We start from the raw sequence: 16,459 nt of genomic DNA, 5'->3' as shown, positions 1-16,459 counted from the left end.
CAAGAGAGAAACGCTGCAAATTCGTGTTTGCAGCGTTTTGCCGTTTGCGGCACGTTTGCCCTTGTCGGCCACCGTACTCATCTGTGTATACAACAGTTACAGATGCTTTACAGGAAGAAGCATTCAGGTGCTTTCAGACAGCTTTTCTGTTCCACTAGCTTCTGTCACTCAATGTATTCTCTCATTCAGCCTTTCTTTAATGGGTGTTTCTGAAAAATGAAGTATGTTACTGAGATTTACTTCTAAGATAAATCAGGTCCACCACAGCAGAAACTGAAATCTTCGTTAACGTTAGTAAAGTCATTGTAACTTGTTTTTCCATATTCATAAAACTCACCAATGTTCTCTTCTAAAGTAATTTTTCAATCTGTGCTATCTAAAAAGTTCAGCATTCAGTCCTCTCTTTCCTGCTGTTATTACATACGTGTACGTGCGACCCCTCGACTCCTTCACATACTCGTCTTTTCTGTCGAGCCGTACCAAATATATAAGGCTTATAGGAAATAGTAATTGTTAATGGACGCTAAGAGGTAAATATCAAAATGACAACTATATTAGATCGTTTTCAAAAAACTACTTTCCTTATCTAAACACATGAAGTGAGCTACACAACATACTGTTCCAAGGTTTTAATTTCAGGTATTAGCATTGTTCCAAATGTCAATCAGATGTTGAGTGAGGTTTTCTTATTTCTGCATAAATAAGAAATAACAGAAGTCCCACTGACACTTTGGCTCACCATGCCACTGCTAAATGGCTGGGAGACGCCAGCTGGCAGTCATGGCGGCATCCGCTCGCTGTCTGAAAGCACCTTATTATTGACAGATATATTAATAAACACTTAATACTGCTTATAAACACTAATTTTGGCAATATTTCTCACTTGTGGGATGCAGGAACGAGCTATACTTTCATATGACGAACTAAATGCTGGCCTGACTCGAAAATAAGTGAACCGCCAGTGCAAACAAGCAGCATATAAATGTAATTTGTAGGGGAAAGAAATCAAAAATGATTGTGACTCACTCAAATAAAAATATATCCAGGCATCAACATGTTACACAAATCTTCTGTCATTTTCACTTCTTCACTAAAAGTACAGACTACTTTCCTCATGTAGCTTTGAAATAATTATTTCAGTCTAGCCAATAGCTTTCCATGGCTTTTGAAAACAGAAAATAACCTCTGACACGAGATTCTTTTTCAGTCTTTTGACACATCAAGGCTCACATTAAGTTTTACCTTAGTTTGGCATTGAGAACTGACTTGTGACAGTTCCCTGACGACTGTCTGCTTTCTAATGAGCACTCCTGGTTAATTATGAAATAACGAAAACAGCAGAGTCGATGCAGAGTTTCAGCACACTGCCTCGTCTACATGGACTAGACCAAAGAATATTAATGATCAAGAGCATAATTTACTCTATTGAATAACAAAAAAATGGAAACAACAAGAAAAATCATCAAGTCTTGTTAGCAAGATTTGCGAAACGAATAACTGACAAGCATAATTTGATGCATTTTCCTCCATCATGCTTATGAAAACCATCCTGTTCCTGAGGTGGTATATGGATTTATAGCTATATTTGCACCAAAACAACATAATACAGTCATCTTTTCTGTATAAAAATATGTTATTAGACCACTAAATGATTCCTGTTGCTTTTCTTCTTCAATGCCATCCATTTTGCCTCTAACTCTTTCACCGCAGTGCAGCAGGTGAGATGCATGTTTTCTCAGAACCAGAAGTAGGAGGACGATTTAGTTCCTCTTTACTTACAATGTTTCGACCACTGAAAGTCTGTGTATCCAAAGGTTTAACAAATGCTGATGCACAAAGAAAACATGGCACACACACAGGTGAGAAAGAGAATGACAGAGGTGAAATATAAATACACAATATTGAATACGGAGCAGCTCTCTCTGATCCTCATTATTCAATAATGCATAATCCTCATTCTATTACTTTTGGATTCAGTAATATAAACATGTGGGCTGGTTCCATCCGGACGCCCCGGCTCTGCCCTCTGTACAATAATTGTTTGTTCTGGCTGACTGAGCCCGTGTATCTCCCACCGATAACGCTAAACACAATTTCCCCCAGGAGCAAAGTTTGCAGAGAAAAACCTGTGCAGTCCATTTCCCAGTAAAGGGCAAATTAAAAAGCGAAAAACAGGACCCTCCGGAATGAACATGATGTGTTCCGCATGTTAGACTCTTGAGTATATGTATATGTATATATATATATATATATACTCATATATATGTATATATGTTTATATATAGTTAAAGGACAAATCAAGGACATATTTTCAATTAAACTTTTTTTGTCTTTTATCGAGGCATTCACAACAAAAATTACCTTAACCTTCACCGTGTGTCAGACTTGCTGTCATAGAGAACTTGAATTTAATGCACATACCTTATTAGTCATTAATTTAAACAAAAAATACTGAATTGGGGTGGTTTATCCCTTTCTGCCTCAGTGTCCATTACATTATGCTCTGATTTGTGGTGGTTTCATGCACAAACCTATAGGTGGAAAATAACATAAATCTGCGCTATAACATGCCATACTGGTGGGTGTCCATCATTGATCCACATCAGGTAGCCTGTCCTAGTCGGGGCCTGAATGGAAAAGCAATTGGAAAGCAACTATGTAATTGAAATGTCCCTATTGTGTATGGATGCCTGAGAAGAGGAATGACAAATCAATAATGTCCACTATTAAGTTGCTCTTTTTTCCTCTCCATTTTCAGAGGTGGGGGGTGGGCAGGTTAAAAAAATTGCTCCCTGTCAGGTGCGTTTGCATCTTGCGGGGTTCAATTTATCTAAGGTCCAAAAATAAAGAAATTGCTGCCTCCCTGTTGCCTTGAGCTTGGAGAAATAAACAGTCAATATTTGCTCCTGGGGACCTCCGAAAGGACGCGCACATAAATCACCCAGCATGCACCTGTCCAAAGAATCAGCCACAGAGTCCTGTGTCATCTCGTTTAGGATCACGCTGCTGCTGAGGCTCCCCTTCATCTTTGAATCAATGCGCCAGGGGGCACTCAGAACTGTGGTGGCACTCCTGGTAGAATGCGACAGAAGATGAAAATTACTTTTCCATCGTTTCCCATTGTGCTCCCACAGCAGCCTGTTTACATGCACTTCAGTGCTGTTGTGATGAAGATCGCACTGTTGGCCTCACACTGGTTTTCCCCTGCATAGGTCTTCCTTTCATTTTCCTCCTTACATGTTAATATATGGCAGTTATTCAGTAAGACAATTGCATTTTTACAGGAATGTGTTTCTGTCCGGGTCATAAAACAGTTAATAATTACAGCTTGAGCTCTTAAAAAAAGAGAATATTGCGGTTTTGCTTTGTCAATTGATGCATTTAAATAAAATATATTATATTATATAACATATTATCAACCCACTTAGATTAAAGCTTTCATTATTTGGTTTGAATCTAGATGTTCTCCTGTACTGTAGGCATCTTTTGACATCTTTGGTCTGATGTTTGCCATATCTCCAGCTGACAAGTGAAAGGACATCCAGTGGGGAAAATGAGTCTGGATATATCACTGGCCCAGCCCTTTCTGATGCCTTTTTCTGAGACAAATAAGACCTGTCCACTAATGCAGCAGGAGTCTCGCATCACATCCTGTGTCATGAGGGGCCAGTTTGCCTGGAAGAGTCTCTAGCTGCTGTCATTAGGAGGAAATGGGCCTAAATGCCCAGCTCTGCAAGACTGATAGTCTTCCATTGACCAGAGCAATCATGCTGAGACAACAGAGGTTTATATACAATTTCTCACATAACTCATTTTTGCAGACATTTTGTCCAGTGCAGTTACAGTTCAAATTTGAGTTGGTTTATATAAATGCTTCATGTGAACTGTGTAAGTACATAATTAAATAGACTTTGTCTATATGAAATATGCAGTGAAACAGTGGCAAATATGTTACTGCCAAGCATGAGTAATGCCTTTGAAACCAGTGTTTTGTCTCTCAGTCTAATTGTTTTATCAGTGGGATATTCATTGGAGTGGAATACGGACAGAAGGCTGGCAGAAGAAAAATGGAGATTCATATTGGATAATGGCTTCCTCTCTTCCCGCTTTTCCCGTCTGCCAGTCTGTCTGCGTCCCACACATGCACACATATACACACACACACACACACATCCCTCTGGTGTCACACAAACACTTTCAGGGGTCCTGGCAATCTGTTCAATCATTCCCTTTTGCAGGTCTTTATACGGCTCTCTGAGGTCTAATTATCAGTGACAGAGGACTTTACCCAGTTGAACAAATGACGGAGCATAAAGAACCATCACTTCGTCAACTCAGTAAGCAGGAGGTTTTAATGTAAAAGCCCTATAATAGTTTGCACGTTAAGTGTTAATAGACAGAAATCATCCTCAGGCTTAAAGTGATGAAAAGGCAGAAAGATGAGAACATAAATGAGAAGAGGGAGTCATAATGTGCAGTGGCACACTTTTAATTGAAAATGACATTTAATAGAGAATCACATACAGTAGATGAATATCCTCCATTACTGTGGTGTCATACGGATCACTATTGAGCGACCCGGTGAGTCCCAAGGATGCAGACGGATGACAAGTGGTAAAAGAAATTCCAGCACTCACACATTCTCGAGATCACAAGGAATTATTTCTCCATTGGAAATGTACTCTGAGATTGTCATTGTTGGACATTAAACACGCCATCTTATTTAAAGTAATTTGATAACATACGGTGAAAGGTTTCTTTCAATGGCTAAAACAATGGCTTTGTATCATCAAGAGGTCTGTTAGAGAGTCTACCTGTCACAACAGCCATTTAAAAAACAAAGAGAGTCGGATAATGGAAAACCCTGTGAAACCCAAATCTTTTAGAAATACAGAAACAGAACAGAGAGAAGAGGATGCAACATGAGATAAGCACTGATCGAAGTCTATTTCACAAACCTTTGCTCTCAAGTTTCTCTTCTACCGTTGCCACTTTGTGATACTGAATCTAATTTATTCACTTGGCGTAGCTTGTACAGCATTGCTGAATTAGGAGGACTGGAAGCTGTGAATTGCATTTATCAGCCGAAGGAGTTAACGACATGCCAGGTGGGATGATATGAAAGCCTTGCTTCAACAGTGAAAGAGGGAATACAAAGTTAATCTAAAAGCAGTGGGAGGTGTGCGCTTCAGTACATGATAGGACGAGAGGGAGGCAGCTTATATTCCATGCAAAGAGTAGCTTTTCTGCAGAGATCTTAATGAAAACCCTGGATGAACATTGTCATCCTTGATGTCCCCTGTTGTGCTCCGCTGCCTCTCCCTAGATAACTCATGGAAAACCTCTTGTCAATGCTTTATTGAACTTGAAGATAACGACAGCTGCTAATGCTGTCATTCTGTCAGAATCTGTAGCTCACAGTGTCTCTGCACTTATCAGCTAATTTGTGGGTTTCAGGTAAGAGAAGGGAGGAACTGCACAAAAAAACAAAAGGCGATTATAGATGCATGACCTACTATATGTCCCCTGTCAAGGATATGTCCCCAGTTTTTAAAGTTGTTTTAAAATCCAATGATTATGCTGTTTATTCATCCAAAGCAGTATGAATTTTCTTTGCTGATATTCTTGTCGCGATAATTACTGTTATCAAGTATCTAGCAGTTTGGTTGGCTGTCAGCAAACTTAAAAGATAAATGTGCTTTTTGGTTTTGTATGGTAATGTGTTAATGAGGGGAAGGTGGGAAATGCAACGTTTTATGAATATGGTGTTGGCATTACTGCTTTACTTCTTCTGCCAAATTAACCACCTGCCATTGAAAAATAAAAATACACCGTGTACATGCCAAGTTAGCACAATCCATATGGCAAATGTACACAATAAGTAGCACATGTTGTATCTATCTGTCAGCTGTCGATCTCAGCACTGAATAATCAGTCATCTGGTGTTCTTAACAAAAGAAGCTTGAATTTTTTTGCCAGATGTTCTCATTAGTCACTGTGCAGGCTACATGAGAACATTTTTAAGACATCTTAGTTTGTTTATATAAAATGAATAGTTCAACATTTTGGATGTACTTCTATCTACTTTCTTAGAGTGTTCGATTAGAAGATCAACACCACTCTCATGTCTGTGTGCTAAATAGGGAGCTGGAGTCAGGCCAGCAGATGGTTGATTTAGTGTAGCACAAAGACTGGGAGCAGGAGGAAACAGCTAGTCTGGGTCCAAAGATGAAAAAAACCCACCAGATTCCAGGAAGTCACTGCTCCAGGTTAAGAAATAGTCCAACATTTAACCTGTGAAACATTTTTAATACATTCATTTTTGCACAGATTAAACAAATGACATATAACATGTTAATTGGGTTTGAGAGGTGCTGGTAGGCATATTTCTTTTACCTTTTGATAGGGCCAGGCAAGCTGTTTCCTCTTGCTTCTAGTCTTTATGCTAAGAGAGTTTCCTGGTTCCAGCTTGATATTTACTGTAGACAAAATAGTGGTATCAATCTGCTCATATAATTCTTGACAAGAAGTCAAATAAACATATTTCCTATGTTATACCTGTTGTGATGGAAATGAGATGATTAGTTTGAGAGTAACGAGTTAATGTGTGGTATAACCGGCACATTGATAAACAATTATACAGTGTGACAGACATCCCTTTTATGCTTTCTGACACATTGTACAAATTTGTCTTTAAATGTTAGGATGAAATTCATTATAAAATAAGCCAAACAAGTATTAAAGCAACTCTCTATGTACTGCGCTTTTCTTCAGGGAACATACTGTCCGCCACAGGGGAGTGTAAAAGCAGACTCTGTCTAAGTGGAGCATGAAGATGAGGTTTCATTATGTGGTTAGTCATTTGTTCCTGTTACTTATGGTCTGACCGCTGGTGGGCTGCACAGCTGCCGGCTGAATTAAAAAACCCAATCACACCAGAACCAATAGAGGTCAGGTTCAGTACCATACTAGCGTGGAAGATTGGTTTGTGCCAGAGTGATACAGATGGTCCACTGTCTTTAGCACTTACTGTCAATCATACATTCCTCATAGCCATTCATGCTCTCCTGTCACCCTCCTTCTCACACACACACACACACACAGATATATAAACACCAAATCCTCTCTATCTCAAGGCGCCATAACAGTGTGAATATTTCCTATTGGCAGGATGTTGTCTGCAAGTAAACAGACCCCACAGACATTAATGTGTCACATATTGTTACAGCAATGTGCTGAAAACTAATGTTTTATGTTGTATCTATCAAGGCCCTCTTATCCAGTGACAGTGTTTGTTTTATACTGGGAGGCATGGCAGATTGACAATGTATGTATGCTAAAAAAGCATGTTGAAAACTTTGTTATCAGAATGTGTCACTGATGTTTTTTTAGAAGCCAAACCTGTATAGAGTTCATGATCTCTAGCTGCCCCGAGGCTCATGAAGTCAGCGCTCTAGATTTCTTCAACTTCCTTTATCTGAAAAGCAAGACATTTGGACAGTAAATTAAACAGAGGAGAAACATTTGTATGTATATCTATGTCACATGCATCCTGGACTATTTGGAATTTTAAAATAAATGAAAATGACATCATTACAAATAACAATTTAACCAATATTGTCTAAAAGTGAAAATGTACAAACCAAAAAAACATAAACTAATGGGTCCTTCTGTAAGTATTTATTCTCTAAAATAGGTTGAAATTAGTGTTCCTACTAATACTACTACTCAAAGATATTACAGCCCATGTCACTGTTTCCCATTTGATAACTGACATCCGAAATTCCACAAATGAGAACTATAAAATTCTATCATGCAAACATCAAAAAGACTACTAATGTGTAATAGTGGGATCCTTTAGTTGTTCTGATGAGGACCTCGGGGGTCAGTGGGGTTTGTTGGAAGGTAAGTATGAACCGCATCAAAAGCTAAAATCTCAAGCATTTCTGGTGAGTTTGGACTTTTCTAATCCCCTTAGCTGAAAGTGAAATCTTGCCAGATGGGGCTGAGAAAATTAATTTTCCTTCCCCCCTACAGTATCTGTGGCACAGTTTTCCATCCTGTCCCACGAAGCACTAAAGGCACCAAATATTAAAGTGACTTTACAAAGATAGAGCGAACCAGAGCTCTCCTGACTGACACACTGCCCCGAACGAAGAGGACGGCGACCTCACTACTGTTTGTGGTAAAAATGAATTCCCTTTGGAAGTGCACATCTCTAATTATTTACTGATTACATAAAATGTGACAGCAGACTAGTTATATACAGGATTCAAACTCTGATTACAGCAATACCAAACACTATTATGGGTTGCTGCAACAGCCAAAAACACAATAAATGGATAATAACGTCATCACTTACACTAAAACTATAGTTTATGACAAATTTGTCATATGATAATGGGTCTCTGTTTTTCACAATTTCCACATTTGTCAGGATATGTTTCTATCTTCCTCTGCTGTTGCCTTGCATAAGCCACAGAGATATTAGTGGCACTAAACTGCCAAATAATTCACTAGTTTTAACTTTGTTCAGTGCATTAGGAGTCAAAGCTTGCCTTCACCTGTGAGCTGTTTTTCATATTTGTTAAGCAGGCACAGGTACAGACACACACATACACACACACACTACATACTACAAGTCATCCTGTGTGACTGTGTGAACACTAAAGTAGTGAGGAGTTGTCTGATCCCACCACTAGAGGCCAGTGCAATGGGAACTATAAATAGGCTGCTTGGCTGCACCAAATGGGTTCCTAGTGAATGAAAGCGATATTCTGAGGCGCTCGCCTCACTCATACATACTTGAAACTAGCAAATAAAAGTGATTTGGAACAATACTTATTCTTCTCACTGAGGCACAGAGGACTGAATCCCAAATAAGAGCCAAACTTTGCTTGATAAAACGAAACCAACTTTGTGAGAGAGAACATTTCTCAGTAAAGCTATTTCTGTTTTTTACAACCACTATTCGCTGCTAGAGAACATGAATTACTGCTTGCACTTAAGGGGAAATAAAATATAACCTGAGAGCAGAAATAGTGGAGGAAACTGAAAGACTGATTTGATAGGTAGAGCTGTGCTGATAAGAAAGACAGTATCATACTGTAGGTTTACCTTTTCAAACCCTTCATTATAGCAAACTACCTCAATTTATCTGTTCAAACGTATTATTCACTATACATTTTTAGATTTCTTATTCTGAGTTGCCAAGCAAAAAGATTTTAAACTGGAGATTGGTGGGATCGCTCCAGCCACGACACCAAATTTGTGTGTATGGTGCAATGGAACACATTAGACATGTGAGAGGTGGATAAAAAATATTTTCAAAGAAATAACCAAAAAACATCTAATTTTGTCCATTAAGGCGACGGGCAGGGGGTTCTGGCAGCAGGTAGTAATTATGTGTTGATTAAACGAATATGAAAACGAATAAGGAGAGTAAAGTGGGGGAGGGTAATGGTCTATTCACTACTTTGTAACCCCTTCCTCTGGCACCACACACTGTTGTAGCTGGTAATCCAAGTTTGACATGAAGAAAAGGCTAGAATGGAAAATATATAAATATTTATTCAGTATTCAGTCTTTGCCTCTTCTTTTTTTAGACATTTCATTCTTTTTATTCTTGTTGCCATCTTTTCTTTTGTTCCATCGGTCTAATTTGTTAATCAGTCCATCTGTTCAATCCTGTTCAAAATTCTATTTAATTTGTGATTTCAGTATATTTTTAAGTACAGTACTGTCCGTCTGTTAAACTGATTAAAGTCATCTGCTCATTTTTATTTCTCTTGATTGTGAAGATGATCTTTGTAAGTTTGTTTCAGTATTAATGACTTTTTATTTTGTAGTAATTGTATTTATTACTCATTGTTCATTTGTTTCTGTTATCTGATGGAGATTTATATTATGTAAACCTGCTGCCTAAAACCAAGAGATCAAACTCACCTGCTTCACCCATTACAACCTCTACCCAGGTTCCCCTGAATATTCACTTTACAGTTGTGGATGAACGTGGCTGCACTGCACGGCTCTGTGTGAAAGCAATTTCCCCTTAAAAATAATGAAAAACATGAGCACAATCAACCTTTAACAGATGATTATTATTAAGTGATGTCCAATTACAGAACATACTTGAATTGTGGTTGGTTATCCACACAATATAAATATTATTATAAAATATTTTATATTATAAAAATATTTTTAAAAAAATGTCAGAGAAATGACTATTATATATATTAGTATAAGAATTTTGCAACATCTACATGCTGGTGCTGAGAAATGTTATCATCATTATCAGTTATCTTCTTTGAGATTCCTCCATCAGGTGGTGATATAAGCATGTTCTTGCTCCCAGTCAACCAGATTACAATCTTTTCTACACCTCAAGCTTTTACATCGCCAAGTTATTATTCATCATTATATTAAATTCTATCTTTACATGTTAATTATGTAGCTCTGCATATCAAAATACATACTCTACCATAAATATATGTGGTTAGCGAGGGGAGGTGAAGCTGAATAAAAATGGGTGAATAAAAATGAATTTCTAATGGGTCTTTCTTTTCTGTGAGGCTATTTTTTATTTTATTTTTTGGATCTCTTTTGCAAGGCAAACGGACACCAGTGTGCAGAAAGTCTTTAAAGCCTGGTTAGGGCTTCACTGCTCTAACCTTTAGGAAAATGTCAAGATTATTTACAAAGGGAATCCCAGCTGAATTAATCAGTGAGGAAGATACATTTCCCTGGTCTTAAACCTGGAAGGTAAATAAAAACAACTGTGGTGATAGGTATCAGTAGCTTTGGTACATTAGTGACTGGTGATGTAATCCTGATTTAGAAAGAAGTTAGCCCAGAAGTAAAAAGACATTGAGGATATCAGCAAAGGAAGCCGAAACCAAGTCTTTTTGTTGCATTTGAAGTGAAATAAATTCATCTGGCACCTGGATAGAAGTCTTCATTCAGTGGGTAACAGGTGCTTTGAGATAAATGCTAATGACAGCATGTTACAAGCTCAAAATTACAATTCATCCTGAAGGGAACATTAGCGTCTATACCACGACAATCCTTTTATTAGTGGTTGAGACAGAAACCAAAACTGTCAACCTGCTGGTCATGAAGATTCATCCTCTGCGGACAATGAATTAAACTAAATTTTATGTAAATCCACGCATTTGTTGTTGGAATATTTCAGTCTGGACCAACCGACATTACATCCCTGTGCCTGGCATGTTAAAAAGTGACTCAAACTTCAAAATGCTGCTATGCTGAATTAAACATAGTGGAAAAACATAAAATGTCACTGCAGACACATTCACTTTGTGACTGGAAATTAGAACTACACAATAAGCCAGCGTTTGAGAGTAATTTCATTTTTCTTTTGCTCTACTATTCTCAAAGCTACTTTAGTCATGCTGTGTCAACTCTGCCAGGGGTTATGTTCAACCCTATTGGGTACACTGTAGAAACAATAAAAAGTGAATATTTTCATCTGTTGCTCTGTTCTGAAAGGCTCTTAATTCACTCAAGTTATCCATGTTTGTAGTCTCTGACTATCTAGTGGTGGAGAGGTGTAAGCGTTTTGATTTTTTTTTTTTTTTCAGATTCATAGTCTGATTCTGAAGGGATACATGACCATTTTTTATGTGCTTGGTGTCAGCTGGTACTGCAGATAACACAGGAAGCATATTTGAGCATTTTCACATCACTGACATGAACCCACCAGGGATTTTGCTTTCATCATGAGTATCTGCTCTGTCTCAGCCACTGGCCAAGTAAAGTGTACTGACAGCGTGAAAAAAACAAAAAGCCTTAAACCTGTGTTGAAAAGCCCACAACCTTTTTTTCTCTCTTAAACAGATGTAGCTGAATTTAAATTGCTTTCATACATGATGGAAAACGAGAACACCTACCCTGCTGCAACGTCTCAATGTCCTTAATCGGGTCAAAAACATTAATTTCCATTTCTGCATGTATTGCAGTACATTTCAGCCCACTCTTGGTCAAATTGAGACTGAATATGCTGTTCTGATAGCATTAAATAATGACCTTGCCACCTACCGACCATAACCACCAATCCACTAACACCCCATACAGAAGTGACAGTGGGTCTACATCTATAAGAAAGAAATTTGGGCACCGAGTATTCAGAGAGCAACGTCTGTGGAAACTGTCAAGCGTCAATTTTCCTATCCTCTCTGTCCTTTTACTCACTTGGTTGAGCTTGATTGATACTGCAGCACACCATTCCCTCTTAATCCTATGCATTTTTAAAGAACTAGTGGGACGCTTGCTGGGAACTCATTTCCAATGACTCTAACCATATTGTAATAAGGCAGAGATAGTGCTGGCGTAGTGCTTTGTATTGATTCAAGGCAGAGGTCTCTGAATTGTGATTCATTACAAACCCCAGCAAAGCAAAATAGAGAACCAAAACACCCTCTTGTGTTGAGAAGTTTGTGGGGATATGTGATATATGTATACTCTATGTCCCCATTTCCCCCACCTATAAATGTTCTGTCAAAATATATATGCAAACTGGTAGTTATTGGACAATATTAGCATGTCATGCAAAGACATTACATCTAAGTATTTAGAGTTAGCATTATGCTGTTGCTCCTTTGCCAATATCAACTGCATATTTCAGTGTACAATAACCCAGGGAGAGGGAAAGACTGTTTGCAGGCTATGCTGAATATTTTAACACCTCTGCATATTGTTCTTGCACTGAAATTGCTGTTCATCTTAAAATGCCTGTAGCAGCTTCATCTTTCAAATTGTTCCTCCTGTTGAGAAGAGCGGGTTCTGTGGAATAATTTACATATGGCAATCACTGAATTATTAAAAACCATGTCAGAGGAGACGCCATAAATACACACATTTTCCTTTGTATGCACAAACCCAAGAAGACAATACACTTGGACAGCGTAACTCAGCACTTGCAGAGTCACCAGCACAAAAACTCCGATCATTATCCAGAAAAACGCGCACAGCTGACGCCTCTGAGGGATGTTTTTCAGTTTGTGGTGCTTAGCGTTGCAGAGCTATCTGATTGGAGGCAAAAATAAGGCCATCAAAACCTAAGAAAAGGAAAGAACTTCAACAACAAAACTGCAGTGTCCACATGTTTAATTTGACTGCACTTTGTAATTCTGTCTGGTTGTTATCAGGTCATTAACAGCACTGTGTGCAGAGACAGATCATATACAGTGACTTAATTACCATTTACAGCAGCTATTTCCCTATTAAACTGAAAATTGTTCGCTTATTTTCCTGGGCAAGAGTATATATCTGCTAAAAGGTCAAGTCACCAATTATTTGCATCAACATGGCTTCTAAGTGCACCTGATTATCTAAGGGAAATGTAACAATTCCCACACATGCCAACACACAAACATACTTAGATTTGTGAGGAATTAAATGAAGTCTATGATTGAGAAAACAGCGCTCAAATGAAAAGTGTATCTGGGCAAGCTTTCTAATGAGAGCAGGGAGTGGTCGTTAGAGCTTTGATCTTGAGCTCATAGCAAAGGGAACATGAAGAATTTGTAGTCCTGATGTTAAATAATGGCAGATTGTAATCAAATGACACAAATTGATATTAATGTTCTTGGTGGTACAGTAGGGTCAGGAGGCGTACAAACTGTGGACATGTTGGTGGGGAAAGCTGTGTGGAAATTGCTTTTTCTGCCAAAGGGGAGATAATCGCACAGACCGGGCCATTCACACATGAGACATCCTGAGGAATTGCTTTTTTCAGTTCAACAAGTTTTTTTGTTGTTTTCAGAAAGGGAGCTGTTAGCATATTCATTGTTGTAGCATTGTTAAAGCAAAAGCATTGTGCTGTCAGTGTATATAGTATGCCTTATATTGGGTAGTTAACCAACCCAATGTGTTGCCCAAGGACATGTTTGATAACAATTTGTTGAATAATGTAAAAATATTGCATGGGAAGACTGTTCAACTGCACTGCAAACAGTAAAAACAGATCCCCACAGGCAATGTCCCTCCATATCTCTCTCGTCCTCTCTCCTGTATTTCCGTTTTTTGCTGTTCCTCTCTTACTCGCTGTCTCCCTGCATATTTATGTACGATCATAGACAGTTTCATATCACTTGTGTACCCTGTAGCTGTGTGGGTGTCTGCATGTGTTTGTTTGTGTCTGTCGTGCAGTTCTTTGTGCTATTTCCTTATGTCAACATCATTGTGGACGACATCAAAGTAACTTAACTCCTGTGATAGCTGAGCTGTGGTTTAACAGTTTCACCACTGCGAAATCACAATGTGACCAGCGCATTACGCCACTTCTTAACTGGAAATCACGCAAACGAGCAAACATTAGATTGTTTCAGCTTTACCTGATGAAGATGTCATAACCAACTCCATGCCCAAGGGAACAGGCAGCTACACATCGTTTGTTTGAGAAATTGCTCACCCTGGTTCTTTTTTTGCAAAGTTTTGTAACTCACTGTCCCTCCAACTTATTTTCATTTGTCAAAATAGTTGCTGACTCACTTTATATTTCCCCTTTATTATTTTAACACTATATGTGTATATACTATTTGCTACATGTATATTTTCATTATATGAGTACCTTTGTGAGACACGACATTGGACAAAAAAGCTTGTCGGATTCTAATTCTAATGCTGTCACTTTTTTCCAATTGAGGTCAAGATTACACTTTTTGACAGGAGAGATTTTTTGGAATTAAGAACAAGGACATCATCAAAAGCAAACTGTGATCTGGTGAAGGTCTGGTTTGCAGAAGAGCGATGGCATACAAAATGGTATCATCAGTATAAAAGTAGTAATATAATATCAAAGCGTTGGACAGATCTACAAAGAGTGCAGCCTTTTATCAAACACTTAAGAGGGACTTAACATCTTTGGAGCTCCAGCTTCATTTTCGTGTAAGAAAAGAGGGTGTGGTAATTTCACAGCAGGGAGGCCATGTGAAGCAGGAATGAGCTGGTGATGATCTCCCAAGCAGCAGATGACAAGTTCATTTGACTATAATTACGTTCAGCACTTGCTTTTGAGAAATAGACATTCATCACAATGACACTTGATTGATATGTCAGTAGTTCTTCTTATTTTACATTGCCAAACATTTGCTTTCTGAGCTTGTTTTGTCTTTGTCATTTATATTCACTGGACAAGTGGCTGAACTGGTTGCCCGGCATCTCCCAGTGGGAAGCTACAAGTCAATACAGGGGATGTGCACAGCAATAACTCCTCCGTCCTTTACATTGGGCATAAACTAAACACCACTGTGTGATAGAGGGGTTTGTTATGCCTGCTGTCATGCTCAAGGGCATTCAGTTAGAAACGTCCTTAGATCTGGTCACTGTGTGTATGAATTTCTAAACTTGTTTGTTCATTTTGCAAAAGGAAATATTCCTGGAGATTTGGTCAGTAATATAAAGTCTCATATCTCCTTAAGAGACTTTTAACTCAACTGCAATACACATATTTGGTGCTCAAACCAGAGTGATATGTGAAACCTAGAAACAGAAAAACATCAGTATCTAACAAAGATCATCCCCTCATGCTGGAAAAACCGACACAGTGGATAGAGCAGTGTCTCCGATAAAAACTGAAAACAATAAGTAATAAAGGCCATGGATATTTGTGTGAATGAGACAGACAATAGTGTCTGGAAGGATTTATGTGCCATCATCGAGTGAGCTCCTCCATTCCTGTCAAATCTACCCCAAGGTGTGTGAGAAAATAATCATGGATAAGAAAAGTGACTCTGTATTCTTTCCTTTTGTTCTGTGAGTGCTTGAATAACGGCCCGAGCACTGTGGAGAATTTCCAGAATAAATATTGCCATCTTTTCAAAGGATAAGTTATGCATTAACTTCATTTTGACTGAGAAGTCTTTAAATTGATTCCAAGGCTCATTTTTCATTTTGTTGCCCTGAGTTAAGAAGTTTGATTTGAGCCTTAGTTGGAGTTAAAATTCGGGGCATATTAGCATTTTATGAGCCTGTTGCCTTTATGAGCCTGAAATGGAAGCTTTATGTATGAAATTTATACAGTGACACATGCTATTGCACTCAGTATAACTATTTATGGGGGGAAACAGGCGTTTGTCACATACATATCAATATAAAACCCAATTTAATGACATAATGTAGGTGATTCTTCCTTATATATAGAGAAATGTTCAACAAAGCTGTAATAGAATTGAGAGACAAGAGCAACCAGCAGAAATCATGAAGTCATGAGGTTCCCCGATTAAAGTAATTCTTTCCCTTTTGCTTTCTCCATTCCCTCCACAAAAGCCTCCATGAGCTCACACGCTATTCTCCAGACATTAAAATGTCTCTCATTTCTTCTCACTAAGGAAGGAAAAGAGAATAGCTCCTTTTGCCATCATTAATCTGCTGACTGGCTTCTCCTTCCTGCCCTAGCTCAAAGCAGACAGAGCACAGGCCGATTTAATGTGAAGTTAAG

The sequence above is a fragment of the Morone saxatilis genome, unplaced genomic scaffold, assembly GCF_004916995.1.
Source record: "Morone saxatilis isolate NCDOM2014 unplaced genomic scaffold, NCSU_SB_2.0 Contig24, whole genome shotgun sequence".
NCBI classification, from domain to species: domain Eukaryota; kingdom Metazoa; phylum Chordata; class Actinopteri; family Moronidae; genus Morone; species Morone saxatilis.
The sequence above is the reverse complement of the archived record's forward strand: the minus strand, read 5'-3'. Positions refer to the sequence as shown.